General features: G+C 40.1%; 1 long non-coding RNA gene across 4 annotated transcripts in view; it reads left to right on the forward strand.

Annotated features, from left to right (window-relative positions):
- LOC310901076 overlaps window positions 1-20,458 on the forward strand; it is a 120,066-nt gene extending 99,608 nt beyond the window's left edge. For 3 of the 4 annotated variants that reach the window (XR_014585569.1, XR_014585570.1, XR_014585571.1), the window contains 2 exons: window positions 16,200-16,330; window positions 19,536-20,458. This is a non-coding gene — a long non-coding RNA (uncharacterized lncRNA). Of the gene's footprint in view, window positions 1-11,658; window positions 11,709-14,947; window positions 15,049-16,199; window positions 16,331-19,535 lie in introns of all 4 variants that reach the window. The other variant, XR_014585568.1, reaches the window with a different exon arrangement.
- Window positions 20,459-20,707: the final 249 nt, after the last annotated feature.

Here is a 20,707-nt window from a genome sequence, read left to right on the forward strand (position 1 = left end):
AAAAAAAAAAAAGTGAGGGTGGGATAAGTTGGATTAGAGGACTTTTAAGAAAGTTTCTGTGTTTGCCTAAAAAATTATCCTATTTTTTTTTTTTTAACTTTTTTTCCCTCTTGTAACACCTGTGTTGTGATAATCAAAAACAATGTTGTGTGTTAACGTTAGCTTGTTTAATTTTTTTTTTCTTCCCCTATTACTCACATTTCATTTCCGGTTTTTATTATCCTGCCCCAATGGGGATTTTCTTTTAACTTTGTTAGAAAATAATTGTTAGTGTGCTGATATGAAAAGGCCACTGACCTTTTACTGACTGGTGAGTCAGAGGATTAATAGCTCTTCAGTCTACCTACTGAAAACAGTGGGAAGATTTCCCTTAACCTGTTTTCAGGTAAACAGATGTTGAAAACCCGACTCAGTATTTTTTCCTCCTTTACTATAATGAGTTGCATAATTGTCATGTTTTTATCAAGTTGGATGTTCTGTTTACTAGTCTATAGTTAATCAGATATCCCAATTATATAGTGATAATGTAATATGCTGTATTTTGGTTTTAAAATGCAGACATTTTGTGCATTTTCATTACATAGCTTCCATAAGTGAAGTTATTTTGAAATGGTTGGTTAAGATCAGTCTCTGAACTTGGGAATATCTTCACCCATGTGAATAGTTTCATTGAAATGTATTAGAAAATCCAGAGCCAGTCATTCCAGCGGTCACACTAGTGGGAGCATAACAAACACAAAAAGGGAGAGGATCTTGCAATTATAGGCACAAAATAGGTAAGCATATAAGTAAGCAATGGAGGAGCAAAGAGGTTATGGCTTTCCTCTGTAATCCAGCCAGAAAATGCCAAAGCCAACATTAGGACTTTGGAATTGCTTCCCACAGTGATGTTTGGGTTGAATCAGATTAGTGAAATTTTTTAGAAGAATTCCTAATTTTAGAAGTTCTGACCACCAGCAGCTTTCTCTGAACATCATGGGAACTAAAAACTCCATCCCCAACATGTCACTTGTTTCAGGCACACAGTATGGAGACATCCAAAAGTGGAAGTCACTTGGGTAGGTCCTGGCCTTGACCTCTGTGTCTCTGAAACCATTCCATATAACAAGGAAAGGTTACGAAAAGTGAGAGGAACAGGGAGATATCATGGGAGAAAGATATTTGGCAGTGGCATTTGCTGCAGAGAAAAAGAAAATAAGAAAAAAAAAAGAGGGACACAAATAGCAAGGAGCTGTCTGGGCTTGGTAGAATGGGGAGTACATTGATGTAATCACCAGTTTTCAAATGGAATAAAGACACTTTGTCTTAATATCCATTTTCCTGGTGCATTATGAAGCCTATAGACAGACCTTCAGCAGTAAAGCACCATACCTAGTGCCTAGAACTCTGTATATAAAGTTTAATTTGCACATTATTTGATTTGATTTGATTTTTATCCCTTCTTAACGTTGTTTCCAGCAGCATAGGGCTTTCATTATTTACTGAAAGCCAGACTTCTTGTGAGTCAGATTTACTGAGAACATGGGGATAGACCAAGAAAGTGTATCCCTTGGCAACAGAAAGCAAGTTAGGGTTCTTCAAAACTTCTCTATTCATGTTTTCTCTCATTGTTAATAGGTCTTTTACAGAGAAATTGGCTCATGCCTCATTTCGAGTGCTTTAGAGACAAATTTTAGCCAGGTTTAATGAGACAATTTTGTGAGCTTCATTTGACACCAGGCAGTTACTGGAAATCATGTATAGGGTTATAGCAGTCGTGCCGAAGGTACATACCTCCTCAGGAAAAGGGTAGGGGGAGAGAGTTGTGTCGCTATTTTTGTAGGTATGAGCTAATCTACGTAACTAACACACAAGCCATAGACAGGATAGGCTATAATTTAGCTTGCCTTCATATGCTTTGCATTAGTCAGGCTTTAGGCATTAAGAAACAGGTTGTCCTCTGAGATGCATCGGTTAAATGATTTCAGCTAGAAAGTATGTTAACTTTACAGCAGTTTCTCTTACAGCAACGGGCAATATTGCCTTCCTGTTTCAGGGGCTGTTTTACATCAACCACACAGCATCAGACACACGGCAACTACAAGCAGGCATGTCACAGGCTCACGGGTCTTATACCCTGAGATGCAGTGCATATTTCTGTCTCTCATCCTCCCCACTGGGCTCCCCGTGGTTGTCACCATCACAACCACCCCTTCCCACAGCCTCCCCTGTACTTGTCTGACTTCTGACAAAGGCACTGGATCCTGAGAGCAAAGGCCAGGGGACTTGGTTTCCACTGGTGCCCATCTGCCAGAGGGTGGCCCAAGGCAAGTCAGTCTTCCCGGTATTCCCATGCATTTCCCATGCACAGCAGCAGTTAGCACCTGGTACTTGTCCTCCAGCTGCCCAGCTTTTGATATTGTGTGGTTTACCACATCGGTGGTGGCTGATAAACCCCAAACCAGTACCCCTTATTCATATTTATCACAGTCAGAACCCAGCCTCTTAGGTATGTGTAATGAATAACAACAACAACAAGGAAAAAAAAAACAGACAGTTAAAAGGTAATGACCACCTTCATTCTCCCTGGTGTATAATAAATCATATGGCAAAATCACTGAAGACTAAATTGGCCAAGTAACACTGATAAGAAAGGAAGAAATTGAAGAGGAAAGAAATAAAATGGTTATTTGGGTACCTTTTCTTGTTAGTGGCATAATTCACTGCACTATTTAATTGTTTTCATTCTGAGTAAGCCTGTTATATTTTAAATGTTAAAAAGCAATCTCAGCAAGTTAAAGAAAAACAAGTCTCACTCTAAATATATTGCTTAGTTAAACAGAGTGTGTTGCATATTCCAACTTCAGACCTTTCTTTAAGTGTCTTTTCTGGATTGTTGATTCAGGGAATACTTCATTTATTTTCTGGCAATTTTCCTGAAAGGAAAGCCAAGGAACATCATCTGAATAAATAATTGTGGTTTATTTTGGCAATATCTTGTAACAGCTCAAGTGGTCAGGTATTTTGTTTTTTAACTGAAGCACCGCTATCATCTTGGATCCTTACCAACTGCTTTCTGCCACTTCAGATAACTTGGCTGTTTCACTCTGCTACCTGATCAGATTTTTGCAGTTCATGTGAGGACTTCTAGCTAATTTTTTCTGTTTCTAGTTTAAGATGTCTATCTTAAAAGCTGTAAGCTTAACACTATGAATAGTAATGTCTTTGTAGTTCACAGAGTGATACCACTGATATACTCACGGGCATTGTGTTCGTGGCAAGTTTGTAAGAGATTTCTATGAAAGAACTTTTGAAAACAATAGGCAAAGGAAAAGACCCACAATCCTTTGTATTTTGGTATTTTGGGGTAAAAGGATCCCCCCAAAGCCTCAGATCTTGGTAAGTTTTAAGCCAAAACACTGATCTGTAAATTTATTTTGCCTAAACTTGGGAAAAAATATTTCCAGCAAAAATTCACAATTTTTTCTTTGAAAGACTCTTTGTTTTCAAGAAAGAAAAAAAGAAAATAAAAAGACATTTCAGATGCGAGATCAGATTTTTTATTGGAGGAAAATTTTCATTAGAACAATTAAGTAGCCTTCTTGGTTTACACTTGCTTAAAAGATTGTGTAAGTGGGTTTGTAAAGGTAACTGTGACAGACAATTAAGTAAGCAAGTGATTGCATATGAATAAATAAACCTAGGCTGAAAGTCTGTCCTGCTCTAGCCCAGTCCTGGAGATACTCTGGAAGAAGATGATTGTTCTGAGTTCAAGTTCTGGCTTCTAACACACTGAATTTTACCTGATCCCCTGCTATTCCTGTGACTGTCTGATAGCATCAGCAACACCTGGGACTGTCTGTGGGCCAGGGGAGAGGTTTTGCACAGGATCTCTTGGCAGTACCAGGGTGACGAACTGGGACTCCTGAGCTGAAGGAACATACTGTAATCTTGCTGTAATCTTGCCCAGACCTTGCCATAAACCAAGAATTGTGCTAAGACTTCTTGGCAGAGCCAATTTTTTCTAAAGGGAGAGTCTGCAGAGGCACTACCTCACCATAAATGTCTGTCCTTCATTTCTGTTCCTGTGGATAGTCTTGGCAGAAAACTCACACCATAAAAGAATTTAAAACTCCTCGAGCAGCTTTTTTCCCCTTCCCATCGCTATTTTTTCTCTCTCTCTTTTCAAATACAGGGTTACAAAGTGTGAAACTGAAACTGTGTTCTGTCAGAGATTCTTTGAGTAAATTGAACTTTAACTGTTGGTGGGTCCTACCCTGGCCTAGCATGAAATGTAACCTTGACTCCTTTGTGCATTATAGGTCTGTTTCTTTTTGCCAGGAAAAGAGTTTTTCCTAAAACCACCACCACTACCACCACCAAAACTTAAAAAACAGTCTTCTTCATAAAGAGGAGTGACACGATCTGTAATGATAAATGCTAAGTTGGGTGGGTGAGGTGGCCAGCTGGCCTGACCTTGGCAGTCAAAGGAGTCAAACTCCAGGTCTTTGACCCCTGCCAGGCTGTTTTGCAGAAGTATGTCTGTGCTGGCCATGCTCGTACACAGGACAAACTTGGTTTGTGTTTACTTCAGCTTTTACTTAAGTGGAAATGGTGAGAGGCAGCTCCTCTAAGTTGGTGCAATGCGAGTCAGAGATGCGGGAGGTGATATTTCATTACCAAGCATGCTGCTTGAACCTCCCCTTCCCACCTCTGCCAAGAAAAGCTACAAGCTGGGTGCAAACACCTGCAGGCAAGAGCTGGGTGGGGAAGTGCTAGGTAGGTTGTACTGACCGAGCTGACAACAGGGTACTGAGGTGAGAGTCTGGAAGCCTTGGGCTCCAGTTCCAGGTCAAGGAGAGATCTCCTGTGGGAGCTCAGGCGAAACACTAAGTCTGTGCCATGAAAATAGACATCACAGTCCTTGCTGGATTTGTTGTTGTTTTTGTTTTGATCTCATTGTTGTTGTCTTTGTTATTTTAATAAAAGCTTGGGGTGTATTTGGATATAAAGGGCTTTGTGAGAATGAAGAATATTTTGGAGGCTCGGGCTGGGCAACATTTTTTTGATTTTTTTCTAGTCCCCTCAATTGGGCAACTGAATCTTATTTTGACTGGAAGACAGGGGGAGGGTGGAAACAAGAATCAATGTGTTAAGCCACTAGTCACCAACGGCTGGAGGACAAATATTGACAAGTGCAAAGGTTTGGTGGTCTTGCTTTTCTGCGTGAGTATCAGCAATCTATCCCACAAAACTTGTCTGTACTTCCAGGAGGCCTGACCCTGGGAAACAAACTACTGCAGTGTAATAGTGAGGAAAATGTTTAGACGTGGGTAGCACAGCTTCCACTGAACCTACATTACCCAATGTCTGATTGTGCAGACTTTTGCCTTGCAACACATGTATCATAAACATTCTGGTTCTAAAATGAGCGGCTTGCTTCCCTACATCATGCTTCCTCATAAGGACAGTCTCCTAAGTTCACATCTGATTGTTTGATTGTGGTACTCTGATCCCCATCTTTGCTTAAAAAACATCATATGCTCTGAGGGACGTCCCCCAGGAAGAATGCTCTGAATATGTTGTTCACATGCTAGGAATAGAATCGCTGTGGGAACTGAAGCACCCTGCAGTGAGATCTGTGAAATTGATGGTCAGTGGGCTCTAAACAGGGATCTGTAAGCAGAGGGGTAGACACTAGTTGCAAAAATCTTTGAGACACTAGTCTCAAAAATCTATGTCTAAAAGTCTATGTATAAAAAAAATAAAAATTAAAAACTTTCCACTCTTGCTAAGCCTGGCTAAGCTCCATCAGCTTGCAACACTGAGTCATTATATAGGATGAGTCACTGGATTCTGTGGGCAGTTTCAGATCCTTATTGATGAGACCTGCTCTGAGAAAGGCCAGAAGGTCTGGTGTTGGAGATGCCTGCAAGCTGGGAGACAGGTGCAGCCAAGGGAAGAAGTGTAATCTTGGTCCATCACGCTGTATACCTTCAGCCAAACTGCATGCTCATTGTCTCTTCTGCCCTCTCATTCCAAAGCTGAGCATCCTTGGCAAATATATCGTGTTCCTTTCTGAAAATGACAAATCCCTCTCTGCACAAAACTGTTTTCACCAGACTCCAAAACTCCCTGGAAGCACTACTTTAGTCTCCCTTCCTAAGAGCAGTACTGCCGCAACATATATATACACTACCTGTACATAGCTGCAGAATAAGGAGGAACAGCATTAATTAAGACTTCAACAGTTCTGTTCCCAACCCAACTGTTAAAAATATGTCCGGAAAGTTCCAATGTCTTTTGGTTTTAGCCTTTTCTGGAAGCCATGCTACATGTGCTTAGCTGGGCAGATAGTTCCTCGGTGTTTCCATCTTCCTGGGCTGAAACTTCGAAATCCATGATGTGGCCAGATTCCCTGGTTGCTTTTACTTTGGCAATATGCATTTGTTACAGATGGTTTACCTAGCTGTTTTAGGAAGTCTTTTTAGGATTGTTATACATAACTCCTTTGGGTCCTTAAAATCTAAGGAGAGTTTTTAGTTTCAGCTAAACTTTTCTAAATTGTCTAAAACCACCATCCTTAGAAACAATCCCAATGACATGAATTGATCTCCTCTGAGTAATGGAGGCTTTAGCTTGTTCTTGTGCAAGTTGTATGTTAGATTCTCATTAGCAGAAACACACAATAATCGGTACTTCCATTCCTCAGTAGGCCTCCTGTGCTTTACTGTGTTTCGATCCATAAAGTTAATTCACTCCACTTAATTTCTTTTGCCAAAAAATGTCTTCTTCAATCAGCTGTGTTACACCATCAGTTACCTATCAGCTCTACAATAAATGTGTACTTAAGGGTCATGATCTGCCTCTAGGAACGGTGCAATGACTCTTATGCTTATGACCTTCCCTTGTGAAAGTAGTCACATTAATGTAAATGGGAATGTTGCCTGAAGAGGAGCTGAAAAAACTGAGTGAAGGGTCAGGATCTGGCTGGTGTGATGATTCATATGCATTGGGTCCTACATATACATCCATTCCAGCTGTACCACTGGAATTTAGGACATCGTCTCAATCACTTTCTAATGGTGAAGAGTGCAAGACATGCTCCTCTGCATGTCCTTGTACTAACAGGCAGTTAGATATATGCCTGCCATCTGTGAATATGCCTGGAAATATTTTTTAGTATGACACTACTAAAGTGTCATACTAAAGATTTTGTCATAAGTCTCAGCTAATAATTACAGAGTCATTATAGTTATCTCAGGTTCTACGAGAACCACAGTATTCTGCATAGAAAAATGTTTCAGTTTAGTGTTGGGGTACTGAGAGTCATCTGTTTCCAGTACATCATCAAGAACATTTTCTTTCAGCCTACTATGCTGCGCTACCCTGGGATTTATAATAAGGCATATCAAGGGGCACCGTCCTGAGGCAGTAATGGACTACAGTTTCTAATTTTTGCCTGGGACTTACATCAGGAAATTAGTATCTCAGTGGCTGAATATCTCTAAGTTTATTTTTGTGTAATGTAAATTGTATCCTACTTCTGATTCTTAACCCCACCATTGTTATGAGGCATGTTTTATAGAGAGGAAGGTCATACAAGTTCTGACAAAGCAGCTACGATGCTTTGCTTTATTCGCAGGCATTAGGGTTAGTGTGGTTTATTTTCTTCTTATGATGCAGTGGGATGAAGCTTATCATTTCTAATGGGTTGAAAGGTCTTGTGTATTTGGAGCACTTGGAATATGTCATTGCACGTCAGATCTGTGCCCTTTCTGGTTATTTTAAATCTGTTCCAAACCATCAGGTTCCTCTTCTTGGGATTACCCTAGTTAGGGTTTACTGTTGATTATATTGTGTAAACACATTGCACCAGATAACTCCCATTCAGAGAGGGGGAAAAAAAAACTCTCGAAGGTTTTAAATTGTAGAATTTGTTAATGCTGTTTTGTCAGAAAAAGCACAAAGACAAAAGGTTTCTGGGGCAATGAGCTGGGGTTATTACTGAGATCCAGTGCAGCAGTTGATAGGGCAATATGCTCATTGGCTGGTGTTCCCCTTCTGAAGAGAAGCTGGGAATATTTTTCTAACTCATCCATTATTGTGAAGGGAGGCACGGTTTTGAGGATGAAATCCAAAACTTGATAGCAAAATTCCTGCTCAGTGAAATATTTTTTTCTCCCATGCATATTTTGCTGTAGATAACTTCTGTATAGTTACACACAAGTTCCTGCAAAAGATACGTGCCTTTCCATGGAAATTTTAAAGATACAGGACAGTATGAAGATGAATGCTGCAGGAAAAACAACGAAGTCCCACGTATGAATAAGTAATGTATTCCTAGAACACAGACCACCAACTTTGAGATCACTTCATTATCCAAGCCACATTCTCCCAGTGGAATTCCTGCTGAGCAAAAGGATTTTCAAGGAAAGCTCTCTGCAGCCTCAGCAAACTTTATCATCTTAGAAATGACACTTGTGTCTGAGTGCTTTCCAAATGAAAGGAAACAGACAAAAAAAGTCTCAAGACGTTTTGCTTACCTGGTGCATTATAGTTAATTTTGCCCTTTTTCCTGCATTTTAGTTGGGCAATCAGTTTCTTGGGAAGTTTTGTGGGTTTTACAAAATGTGAAATCATGTGTTGCTATTTATAACTGCCCTGGGTTGTGAAAGCAGATGATTTATCACAGAGCACAGAGGCTGATGTAAACTGTTTGCAGACGATAGTGTTGGGTAGAGGGATAGTGGAAATGTCCTTTCTACTGCAACGTGTAGATTTTCAGACCTGCAGAAGATGCAGAGTGTTGTGAAAGGACACAGCAAAAGCATGAAATGAAAAGAGCTGTGTGTGTAATGGACGCTATGAGTCACATCACCTGTTAGCAGTTACAGCACCTGTAAGTAGATCAGATCTTGAAGCTGAGGTAAATGGCCACCAGTGGATATTGTGTGGGCATCGGTCAGGTGTCAACAGCTAGGGAGAACTCAGATCTGCTTAGCTGTGGTTTAGCTGTTTGGCTCTGCCCTGCAGCAGGGGGAGGCAATGGGTGACCTCCTGAGGTCCTTTCCCGCTCTTAGTACTCTAATTCCAAAAGCTAAATGTAAATAGCCCGTATTAAACCAAAAAAGCCATCAGGTGAAAGATGATGGCTCAGACAAAACCACTCGTAGCTCAAATGCTTGCTTTTGTTAGTGTAACCACAACAAAGCTGAAATAAAATCAATGGTGCATAGAAACATTTATGAAGGAAAACCTCAGTCTCACAATTATTTCTTGTATTAGTGAAAGATAATGGAATAAATGTGGAAATGGATGTACTTACATGGGAGAGAGAAAATAAAAAGATACTTAAGTGAAATACTGCCATTTTGTCAGTTTGGCTAATTGCCATACCAGTATGAACACGGACTATAAAAGCAGCACTGGCAATTCCTTCATTGCTTGGGTGCTTGAGCTCTATGAAATAAGTATGTCATGGCGTAGTTATTACCTATTACTGCTTATGTATCACTGGGGAAAGCAGCAGTCACATTGAACTAAAATGGGAGTAGAAGCACTGGCCACTATAATGTCGATACAAAGTAATGGTGTATGACATAGCAAGTAATTCTAGTCGTTTGATAACCTTCACGAGTCAATAAACATTCAGGTGACAGGCACCCAGCAATATGCCCCATAACATACCCTACAAAGAATGAACAACACAGCAAATATAGCTGCAAAATAAGGTGTCTTATGATATGAGGCACACTTCTAATGCTGAAGAGGGCTTGACTGGACTAGTACCTGCATGGAAAAATCCAGAAATGTTCCTGTATATCAGGATATTTGACAAATCTGCATTAAGCGTGGTGGCTGAACAGTATTTATCCCCCTGTATTGGTGCTCTTACTCGGAATGAAAGTGGCTTTAACATCATTTCTTCCCTTAGGGCTAGATTCAAACAGGGATTTAGAAGTGTATAGCTAGAGTTATTTCAAGACCAGTGTCTCAAGTGTAAGGAGCATTACCTGCTAGACAGTGATATCTTTCACTTGACAAGTAAGACTGAAAATATTTGGACTCTTTACAATTTGAGTCATTTGTTTTACAAGTGTTTGCACTTGCCCAGGCTAGATTCCAAGCAGTAGTAAGAGTGGATTTAAGGAAGGGGATTTGGAAGACATGAGACATGTCCTCTTGCAAAGACTCTTGATAACCTGAATTTAATTCTCTGCTTAAACTTAGCTTTTCTTTGTCACCTTGGCATGTCAGAGTTTCTCTCTTCTTTCTTTGAGTGACTGGAGGATTGGGAATAACTGCATTTTTCAGAGAGCAATCCTATGAAGGCATCTTCAAGATCGTCAGGTATCTATATGGGGGGGGAGGGGGAAGGGGGGCAGAAATAAGGACCTGAAAGAGCTGAGAGGCTGGGCTCTGTGAAAGATGTTGCACAGAGATGATAGTGGAAGTGGAAAGTTAAAAAGAAAAAGAAAAAAAAAAAAAAAAGAACCATGGGGCTAGACAAGTATATGAACTACGTTAGGGACAGAGAGAAAAAGTCTGTGGAGGAGAAGAGACTACAGAAGCTGACAGGTGGCTGCTTGAGTTTGTAAATGATAGTAGAGTTCTTCCAGTGAGCATGCTGGATCTGTCTCTCCCTGTGCCTTTTATAGCTCTGGAACTAATTTTACAGATTAACTATAGTGTTTGTCAACTCTGTGTATCTGGCACTGAATTTGTAAATCCATCCTTTCTATTTCAGTCAGGCATGACTGGGTGAACAACCTCTCTAAGTCAAAGAAGTGGCATGAATAACTCTTCCTTGAAATGAGGTCAATGTTATCCTCATGTGACTTGAGCTCTGTGGAATGATCAAAGACCTACATCAACCTGGTGCTATTAGCAACACTGGATGCAGAAAGATTTTGTCATAAGTCTCAGCTAATAATTACAGAGTCATTATAGTTATCTCAGGTTCTACAAGAACCACAGTATTCTGCATAGAAAAATGTTTCAGCATCAAATTCACCTTAGGATGCAAGAAATTTTAGGTCATTACAGAAAAATCCCTGTGTTATGCCCAATGTTCTGCTTTCATAGTGAACATTTACTAAAATGTTTCTAGGATGCATATTCTTCTTGGTCTTTGTCACTGTAAAGCTAAACTTTTTCTTGTCACATTAGAATGCAGTTTATGGAATTTTTGTTTGGTTTTCTGTTCCTTTATAAACTTCTGACTTCCTACTCCAGTATATAAGACAACTGATTTGAACTGCTATTGTCAGCTACCTTTGCTATACAAATGGTATTTTAAATATAAAAAAATGGTAATGGTTGTCGCGGCCTGTTGCTCTTTTCAAATAGAATCAGAAGCAAATTTGTTTGTTTTTTAATATGCAATCTTAATCTATCTTAATTTAGTGTAGTAAACTTTTCCGTACCACAAAAAGAAATGGACAATTCTGTACATTTTTGTCAACAAAATGATGGAATGGCACCATAAAAATAGTGCCCATAAAAATAGCAAAAAGCATTATATCCTGCTAGTGGAAAATGACAGTACCTTTTGCGAAATTATCTCGCTTACAGGTTTCTTTGATCACTAAAAGTATTCTGGATCAAATAGTAGGTAATCTCTTTAGAGTTTACCAGTTTCGCTGCCATATTATATTTCTGCTTATCTGTCAATAGGTGTTCAAGATCTGCACTGTGTCTATCTCTATCTACTTAGAAATGATAAGGTAGGTGTTTTTACACTGGAAGACTATCTTCCTTATTTATTTGTAACAATTCTCAGCATAAATTAAACAGTATAGGTAGGAAAACTTGTTCTCATATATACTTTTTTTTTTTCATTTCTATGTATAATATTAAGTCTATGCTATATGACTTTTACAAACATGCTGCCAGCTTCAAAAACGTAGGATTTTAAAAATAGTTTGTGGAAAGCTTATGGTATACTATCAAATCAACATGAAAATTCTCTTTACCATACAGCCCCTGCTGTTTAGCATGGACTAAAAAGACCCTACTGTTATTAATAGTATCTCAGTCCTGCTCTTAGCCCTGTCTGAGTGCTTAGTGCAGGACCTGGGATATGGGAGCAAAATTCCTTTTCCATTCCTTGCCTAGTCAGATAGATGATGGTCCTGGCTGATTGCAGGGGTATGGCATATAGGGAATCTCAGCCTTGCAAGAGAATTCAGAAAAAAATGTTCTGTACTATAGATTTAGTGAATCTTCTCAGATTACCCAAGAGAAGCAGACATCTAAAATACCAGCCTATCTGGCAAATAACTGGGATAATTGGTTGTGAGGTGCTGCTCTGTTATGCGAACCAATTTTTAATAACTTATGGATCCATCTTTGCATTTGGCTCTTCTAGTTTACCAAGTTTACATCCAAGAAATTGAATGGAATATGGGTTTATAGGGTTTGCTGATTTTACAATACTTGTTGATAAACTGAAATGCAGGTGTTTTCATTCCTGGGATGTGGCAAAAGTAATAAAAGGCTTGATTTGGCTTTTTTTTTTAATTACTGTTTTTGGATGAACTCTTTTTTTTTTTCCCTTGTTGCATACATACAGCTAAAATAATTATTTATAAGTTCCCTTTCTCAATGGTGGCCAGCTATTTCCAGTGATAGTAATCATATTTTCCTTTTTATTTATTTATTTTAGTCTAGTGGATTGTACAACTCTGGTTTTTCTTTACAATCTTTCTAGGCATAGCTGTAGCCATTAATAGCAGATTTGAGCTCTTGTATTCTAAAGGCAGGGAATTTTGGCCAAACTCATCAGTCACCTCAGTGATGTGGGAATACGACCAAAAGGCAATTTCTTATCCACTGAAAATAAGTCAGGAGATTAAAAAGGATTGAACAAACTAAGAGAGCCATTAATGTAGGTTGGAGAATAAATTCTAGATATAATAATATAGAAAATTAAGGTGGAACATATTTGGTTTTAGGGAACTGCAGTGATCTAGATCCTTTGCACCTTGTTGTATATATGATTGTTTACATAAGCTGTCTCCTTGGAAGACAGGGGGATTAAATTTACACGCAGGGTCTGGTTTTTTTCTGAAGAATTCAATGAATGTATTTTCCTTAAAGGCAGTGGTCCTCTTCCACACTGCTCCTTCTTCTGGTGACAGATTATATTTTAGTGATCAGAGAAAAAGAAATGAAATACTGAGTTACCTGTGCTACTGCTCTGCTAAACAAATTGTTCTGCAGTTTCCAGGGCCCTGCCTCCAGGGTCCAATGCAGGGCAGCCAAGAAAGGGACTTGCACATCCTAACAGAATTAGACTGGTGTTCCAGAAAAGAAACTGAGTCTGATCTCTGCATTTAACCTCACATCTGAACAATGAAACATACTGAAGCCATTAGCTCTTTAGCGCTAAACTTAGGAATGAGGAATTCCCCAGATGATTTTGGCATTCCAGGGCTGCTACCACACAACATTTGTGGGGATGTGAGGAAGATCCAAGATGCACATGAGCGTGCACGCACACACGCACATCTATCTGTAAAACTTCCATTACTCCCCAAACTGCCTGGTGAGCTAACTTTCTCCTTTAATGATACTAATAAGGTCTTGAAAAATTACCTGGTATCACAGATATTACTGCAGAGGCAATCTCACTGGCAAGCAAGAAGGAAATAGTAACAATGCTTTTGTTAATGTAACTGATGAGAAGGCTTAAACCTGTTAGTGTTAAAACTGGCTCTGATGTTTCATATTAAACGTTTTCATCCATTTCAAGGAGTTAATACTTTTTCCTGAAAAGAATCTTGGCAGAAACTAGCTGTACGTTTCACGTAGGCTCCATTCTGTTCTGCCTTCATGGCCAAATGCCACCATGTCAGAAGGTGGATCTTTGATTAGCTGAAGGACACCAGATCACAGGTACTTTACAGTGATCTGGTTTCAGAGCCTGCTGATAAAACACAGAGCAAAGCCTAGATTCACTCACCAGAGGGAAAGAACCATCTCTGATACAAGTGCAAAACAGTCACATGATATAATTTTCAAAAATACATGCGAGCAATGCCAGTGGCTATCCAAGTTTCTTGCCCCATGTCATGACCCACTCAGTCTCATTTGTTCTCCATTGCCTTCCTCTTCTGTTTTCTTCCTCAAACCAGGATCAAGGGCGTTGTACTTTCCAATGTCTTTATCCCCATTTGGTTAAAGATATTTACTCTTACAAGAGGATAAAATAACCTTCTCAAACTCTGGAAGAAAATGATTTAATAGCTTTACACAGCTGGGCCAGCCCACTGGGAGTATCTTGTCTGCATACAGGTGTAGTAGAAGCCATCAGACTTTCACAGTGGTACTTCATGGCTTAGTCCTTAGCTTGGGCCAAGACAGGACATTACCTGGAAAGTTTCTAACCGTCATTTTTGTACTTCAAATTGTGGAACATTTGTTTCTGCATTTGTAAGTTTTTCCCCTTGCTGTGTCGCCTTATTGCTAACCTGAAATTGAAGCTTTGGCTTCTAGCCATTTTTCATATATATATATATGTTTGTATGCCAAATCAAAGACTTTTCTCACTGTGAAGTAATACAGTGTGCTCAGACTCCCTGTAAAGCAGGTTTTCTGCCATTTTTGTCATTCTCTTCAGAAATCTTTCAATTTTATTTATTTATTTTTACATTTTCTTCTGAAACTATGGATGCCTGACTGTACTATTCCAGCCAAGGTTTGTCTACTGCTGTGTATGGAGGCTTCAGACATACCTGTGTTAACTCATGCCAGATGCTAATGCTTCTGTCTTTCTGCATCTCCTTAGAAATTTGCTAAAAATGCATACCAGTTCTCATCACCATAGTGGGAGTTGGAGGTTCAAACACCAGTTAAATCCATTTGTTAATCCAAATCCAAAGTTAAATCCAAACACTTTGTTAAATCCATTAATTTATTTTCCTGTCTCATTCCTGACCCTATCATCACCTGCGTGGATGAGGATGGAGCAGTTAAGCCCTTTCCCCCTGTTATGTCAGGATCGACCCCGCTGCAGTGGGAAGGACGCTGGTGTCTGTGCCCAGGGGCAGGCAGAGAACACAGGTGAGAGGAAGCAGCATGGCTGATTGTGAGTGCTGTGTTGGCAGGACAGACATACATTTGGTGAAATTGGTTGTTAATATTGGCCTGCAAGGAGAATGAAACCTGACGGTGCATCATGTCCTTGAAGCTGTGGACTTCCAGTGAGAAAATGTACATGAAGATCATAGGTCCCATTAGGACTCATTCCAAGTTCCTTATTGATCATGAGTGCTAATTTTTGTGTCATCCTCACCCACCTGCCAGGAAGATAACTGCGAGCTGGTATCTCACATGCTGCAGCAGGTCACAGGGGATGCCTCCATGCCATCTACCTGGGCTGGAGAAGTGCCTGGCAGCAGAGCATTCAGGAAACATTTGGCGAAGCTGTTAGCAAGGACACCTCCCATCCCCAATTGCCTCCCTGATATTCCTGACGCTAAGCAAGGTGCCCTGCCTGTCCTGTCATTTGCAGGCTGATGCAATGCAGTGCTCTCTTCCTGCTCAGAGTCCACAGGTGACAAGTAGTCGCAGAGGGTGTGGAGTAAGTCTGGGGAAAGTCGTCAGGCAAGTGGAAGCATCTCATAATATGGTTTAAGCTCAGCAGGAACATTACTAGACTACCTGGTTTTTGGTACATAAAGCTTGTGAAGCCAAAAGTGCTGTCACTAACCCATGGAAGAGTCCTAAAGAGGCCATCTGTTCACTTCTAGTGTGGGGGTATACTGCATTTCACATGGGGATGGGGAGTGCACCACTGACTTATTTTGACGGTAGGTGATAGCAATACAGTATTTCCTTGACACAGTGATTGTAAAGCTGCATGCTGGTATCTATCTGTTCTGTCTCTATTGTTCATCTCCCCTCTAGTGTTATGGTTATCACTTACAATAAAAGGACACTGATTTACAAAACAATTGAGATTTATTAATGAGGAATTGTTGTGGGATGAAGAAGTCTACTGAAAGCTCCATAGGAGGAAAAGGCAACCCAGTGGAGCAAGATGTACATATTGGCTGGTGGCAATGGCTCGCATTCCTTCAGCTTCGTAGCTCAAAGTTTGTGTTTCCTGTGGTTGCCAGTGCATTCCCTACCATTGTTTCCAGTAGTTCTGTTGTATGTTTCACTGTCTGGATTGCATTCAGCATATCTCTGCCTTTCCTCTTCTCTTTCAGTACTTTGCCGTTCCCATAAGGATGCTCCTAGATGGGAGCAGAAGACCAGTTCCTCATTGTCCTTGTGGCAGCTGTAGATGCTTCGGGAAAGAGCACAATAACAGGACATATTTGGAGGGATCCTTTCCCAGGTATACCATCCTAACTTGGCACAGTCAACACCATAGGATTTTCTGCTTCTTTTGGTGTTTTGTTGGCCTCTGGATTTAAGCTTACAAAATACACACTCACCACTCCTTTTTTACCCCATGGTTCAAACAATCACCAGAAATTTTGCAGGGGGTGTGGAAAGATATTGCAGAAATTTGTTCCTTGAGGTTACAAATGAAATGAAAAATAACCCCCCCCCCAAAAAAAAAAAAAAACAGGACAGATAATTGTTCCTAGCCTTTTAGTTCCTCACTTAAAAACATATATTTAAGCCTTAATTAAAGTCTTGAAGCAAACACTCCATTTAAGGCCTTGGGTGCTGAGTATTTTTTCTTTTTACTGTGCAAGATCAGCATCTTGTAAAACTTCTCCTGGGAATACTGAATTAAAGGGATAGGAAAGGGAAAGCAGAGGAAACATTTAATGAAGGAAGTTAAGCTGTTCCAGACAGAATCCTTGAGGGAATATCTTTCAAGAGGAATCCCTGAGTGGTGGGACACAAGCTGGGAAAATATGCAGCCAATATTGTTTACAGCCTTCTGAGAAGTGCTGGTGAAATTATGAAGGAGTGTTTTCTTGGCACAATGAATTTTATTCCTCTGTGCCATATGAGCAAAGTGCTAAGCAGCCTGTGAAATACTGCCTTTAAGTACGTGAGTGATAACAGGCTTCAGTGGTTGTAAGCCACGGAATGGAGTGTGGCTACTTCCCATGAGCTTTTTTACAGGCTTCTGCCAAGCTACCTCCTTGCTGCTCTTTCCCATCCCTAAATAAATAATACTGTTATATGTTCTTGTTCTATCACATGGCAAGACAGACAGAGTGACAACCTGAAATCCGTGGGGCACAATCATGTACTCAAATCTGTGTCTGAACAAAAAAGGTGGGCTTCTGACAACATGCACAGGCACAAGACAAGTTTATGCAACTGAGGCTGAGTTTGTGGCAGAAACAAAATATCCTGCTGTATTTCAAAATTACATATATTATCTGGAAAATAATGTAGCTCAATTTCTGTAAGCCATCCTACGTGCGTTTTCTCTTAGTTACTATATACGTGTATCACATTTCATACCGCACATTCATTCATGAGCAAATGAATGTGTTCTGTGTGCACTTATAATTTACTCCTCTACTTTTCTATATGATGGCATTACGGTGAATTAGTTTTGTCATACTAACTGCATTACAAATACTGCATAATACGCTACATACGGGTTTAATATGTTTCATTAATTTAATTGAATTGTGAGCTTTACAGAGATCAACAAACTATCATTTGCTGTATCACTGAAATTAAAATGCTGCCATCAGTGCTGTCTTTTGCTCTTGCATTCAGCCTATGCTTTTGGCAATAATAAAGGTGACTTATTGGCTTATGTGAGGAGGGAGGAGGCCATTTGCTAGATTTTACTGAAGTTTAAAAGAGGAGTGACGTGAGTTGGAGGAACCTTGTGATCCAGTTTCGGGAAACTATTTTTTTAGGCAGTGAATCAGAGAAAAAAACTTGCCAGAGAGGAATGGAAGATGATTTGGAAGCATGCTAATGAGCTGGGGGAAAGACAGGATTCCCACATTTTTACTCTTAACTACCTTCACCGGCTGTGAAGGTAGGGCTCAGAGATGCTCACTCGACGTTTAAATAAGTAAATATTACTTTGAATTTAAGGTTTTTGCTCAGGAAATTGACAGAGACTTGTGTGCATGTTTAGCTGAGTTTCCATTCTTGTGGAGTAATGAATATTCAGGCACCTGACTTTGGGCTCTGTCCCTAAGTTAGGATTTGGACTGGACCAATGCTGGACTTTCAGACAAGTCATTGTACTCATTCTTTGCCTCTTAGTCAAAGTCAAGCCATGGCTTCCTCTCTGCACCCTACCAGCCATGCTGCGCCTGTTCACTGGCAGGGAATAGATGTGGGAGCGCTGCAGCTCTTTCAGTATCATCGGGGCTTTTGGATTTCAGGTAGTAGTGCTCCAGAAGGTTACCAGACACCTGCCTGTTGAACGTAAGAAGACCTGCATTCGGCAGGCTGTGTGAGTCTCCATTTCTGCTGCTCTGATGTGACCCACTGGTAAGGGTTTGCACTGCTCCTAGAAAGGAGCTTGCCAAGTTGTCAGCAGGATGTGTCAGCAGCAAGTAGCAAGCATAGTGTACATGTGTCCCTAATGGAGCAAAGTAAATACTCACGGTGTAATTCCTGGGCTTAGACCGACAGCTCTGCCATGATTGTATCACTTTCTCAGCTGTGACCCTGCAAAGCAAACTTACTTTCTCTGACCTTTAAGGCCTTTTAAAAATTGCTGGAATATATAGATCCTAAAAGACAAAATAATATATATAGTCTAACTTCTATGCATTAAAAAAATACATGCACACACAGCCCCTTGATCTCACCTATGCTCTTTGCTTCTTAGTGCATGAATTTACTTTCATCTGCACTAAAATGTGTTGTTAAATGAGGCAGGTTAATGGGATGATCCACTTTTCTCTGTAAAACCAGCCTACCCTTATAATTAATGCTGTAACTATTCCCGGTCAAATATTTAATACACATGTGCTCAGACAGCTTGTTGCTGAAATAGCAACTTACCGTGTAAGATGTCGATTTATCTTTTCTGTCTTTCATGGGTAAAGGCATGGGAATTGTGAACAGAATCTCTGAGGAAAAAAAAAAAACAAAACAAAAAACGAACATGAATTGATCCACTCTGTGACCAATGTATTATAATCTATTGAGATTCTGGCCTCTAGGAAAAGCAGTAACTCTTCCAGAAGAAATATGTGTGCTTTTCCTCACTGAGACTTTATTGAGGTCACATGCAAGACTTTAATGGGCTTTTCTTCAGGCAGTTTGTTCTTTTAAGAAGCAGAGTAACTCCTGGAATATATTGTGGTCCTAAGGACAGGGCCCCCAGGATAGACTCGTACCTAGAGCAAGCCGCAAGAAATCAGTGCAATCAGCCTCTCAAATTACAGCACAATGTGGCACAGATCTCTCTGATTCCTCACCCTCAAGCCAGAGGCATAATCACGTAATAATTCCTAGTTAAGCAAGGGTGTGGTCATCTGCTAAAATCTTTGTTTGCAAAACATAAACAAGTTTTTCTTCCTTAAGGAAGAGAGAAAAGGAACAATTTTCAGACTTTTTTTTTCTTTTTTTTTATTCTTTTTCTTCTTTTTCAGGTCATAACGTCAGACCATTCAGAGCTCAGCAGGACAGATAAGAACTCAGATGAAGTTTCCATACACCACCACACAACGGGGAGACAAGCTTAGTCATGAGCATTCTTCTAGTGTTTCTCTCTTCCTTCCATACACCCAGAAAAATAGATATTTTCTCTCAAAATTGCTAAGGAATGTATTATCTAGTAGCTCACCGTGGTCCTACAGCCTTGAACATGTGCCTGTCTGCTCCAATCTCTGCATATGGCAATTACCCAGTGTCTGCTCATATTATCTTAAGTCAAGGGAAGCCTTCACTGAAGACAGTGAGTGCTCACTGAAGTCATTAACTGCTGCTATCTGCTTTAGGCACCCAGATTCCCAAAAGTAATGTTGCTGTGTGTTGTCTGGGCTTGAGCTCCCTTGAGGATGCTATTGAACCTCCACTGGGCTTTTGTCAGAAAATAGCTACTTACCCTCTGAACTGTAAACCTCCCCCCGCCCCCCCCCCCCCGCCCCCCCCCCGCGAAGGCAATGAAGGAACTGCAAAGTGGGATTGATCTGTTTGTTGACATTAAATAATAGTAAAATTTTGAACTGAGGCTAATTATGGCAATTTTTGTGCAGGAAAGGTGCGGGTTGTGTTCACCAGGTCTAGTGGTTTTATTTGGACACACCGCAGCGCTGCAACATGCTAACGTTTCATTGCCAAGCAGCCAGTAAAAAAAAAAAAAAAAAAAAGCTGATAATTTACAACTGGTCTCTATGGAAAGATGATGGAAAACGTGAATTAAGGACAATTGATCCATTGTAAGAATGATTTAGGAGTAACTGGAACTTGCTTTGGCCACGAGATTAGCTGTGTGAGCACTGTCTTGTCTATCAGATTAATGCTTTAAAAGTATATGAATGAAATCATAAATAAAATCAGCATTTTAAATAAATGGTGGCTTGCATTGGTTGTAGTATTTTGCATTTCTTTTGCTTTTTTTCTTTTGCTTTGGATTTTCTTTTCTGCATTGCTTTTTGAAAGGTTCACTGGGGAAAGACACTACTGGCTAAGTGGGAACAACAAAGTATATTTGAAAAGTCATTTTTTAATTACACTTGGTGTCTGTTGCTGAGCTGCAAGTGGGTTGTTCACTGCATAAAGGTGCCGTCATTTGGCCTGACAAATGAGAGTGGGAGCCCCG

This window comes from Anser anser (assembly GCF_964211835.1).
Source record: "Anser anser genome assembly, chromosome: 5".
Lineage (NCBI taxonomy): Eukaryota > Metazoa > Chordata > Aves > Anseriformes > Anatidae > Anser > Anser anser.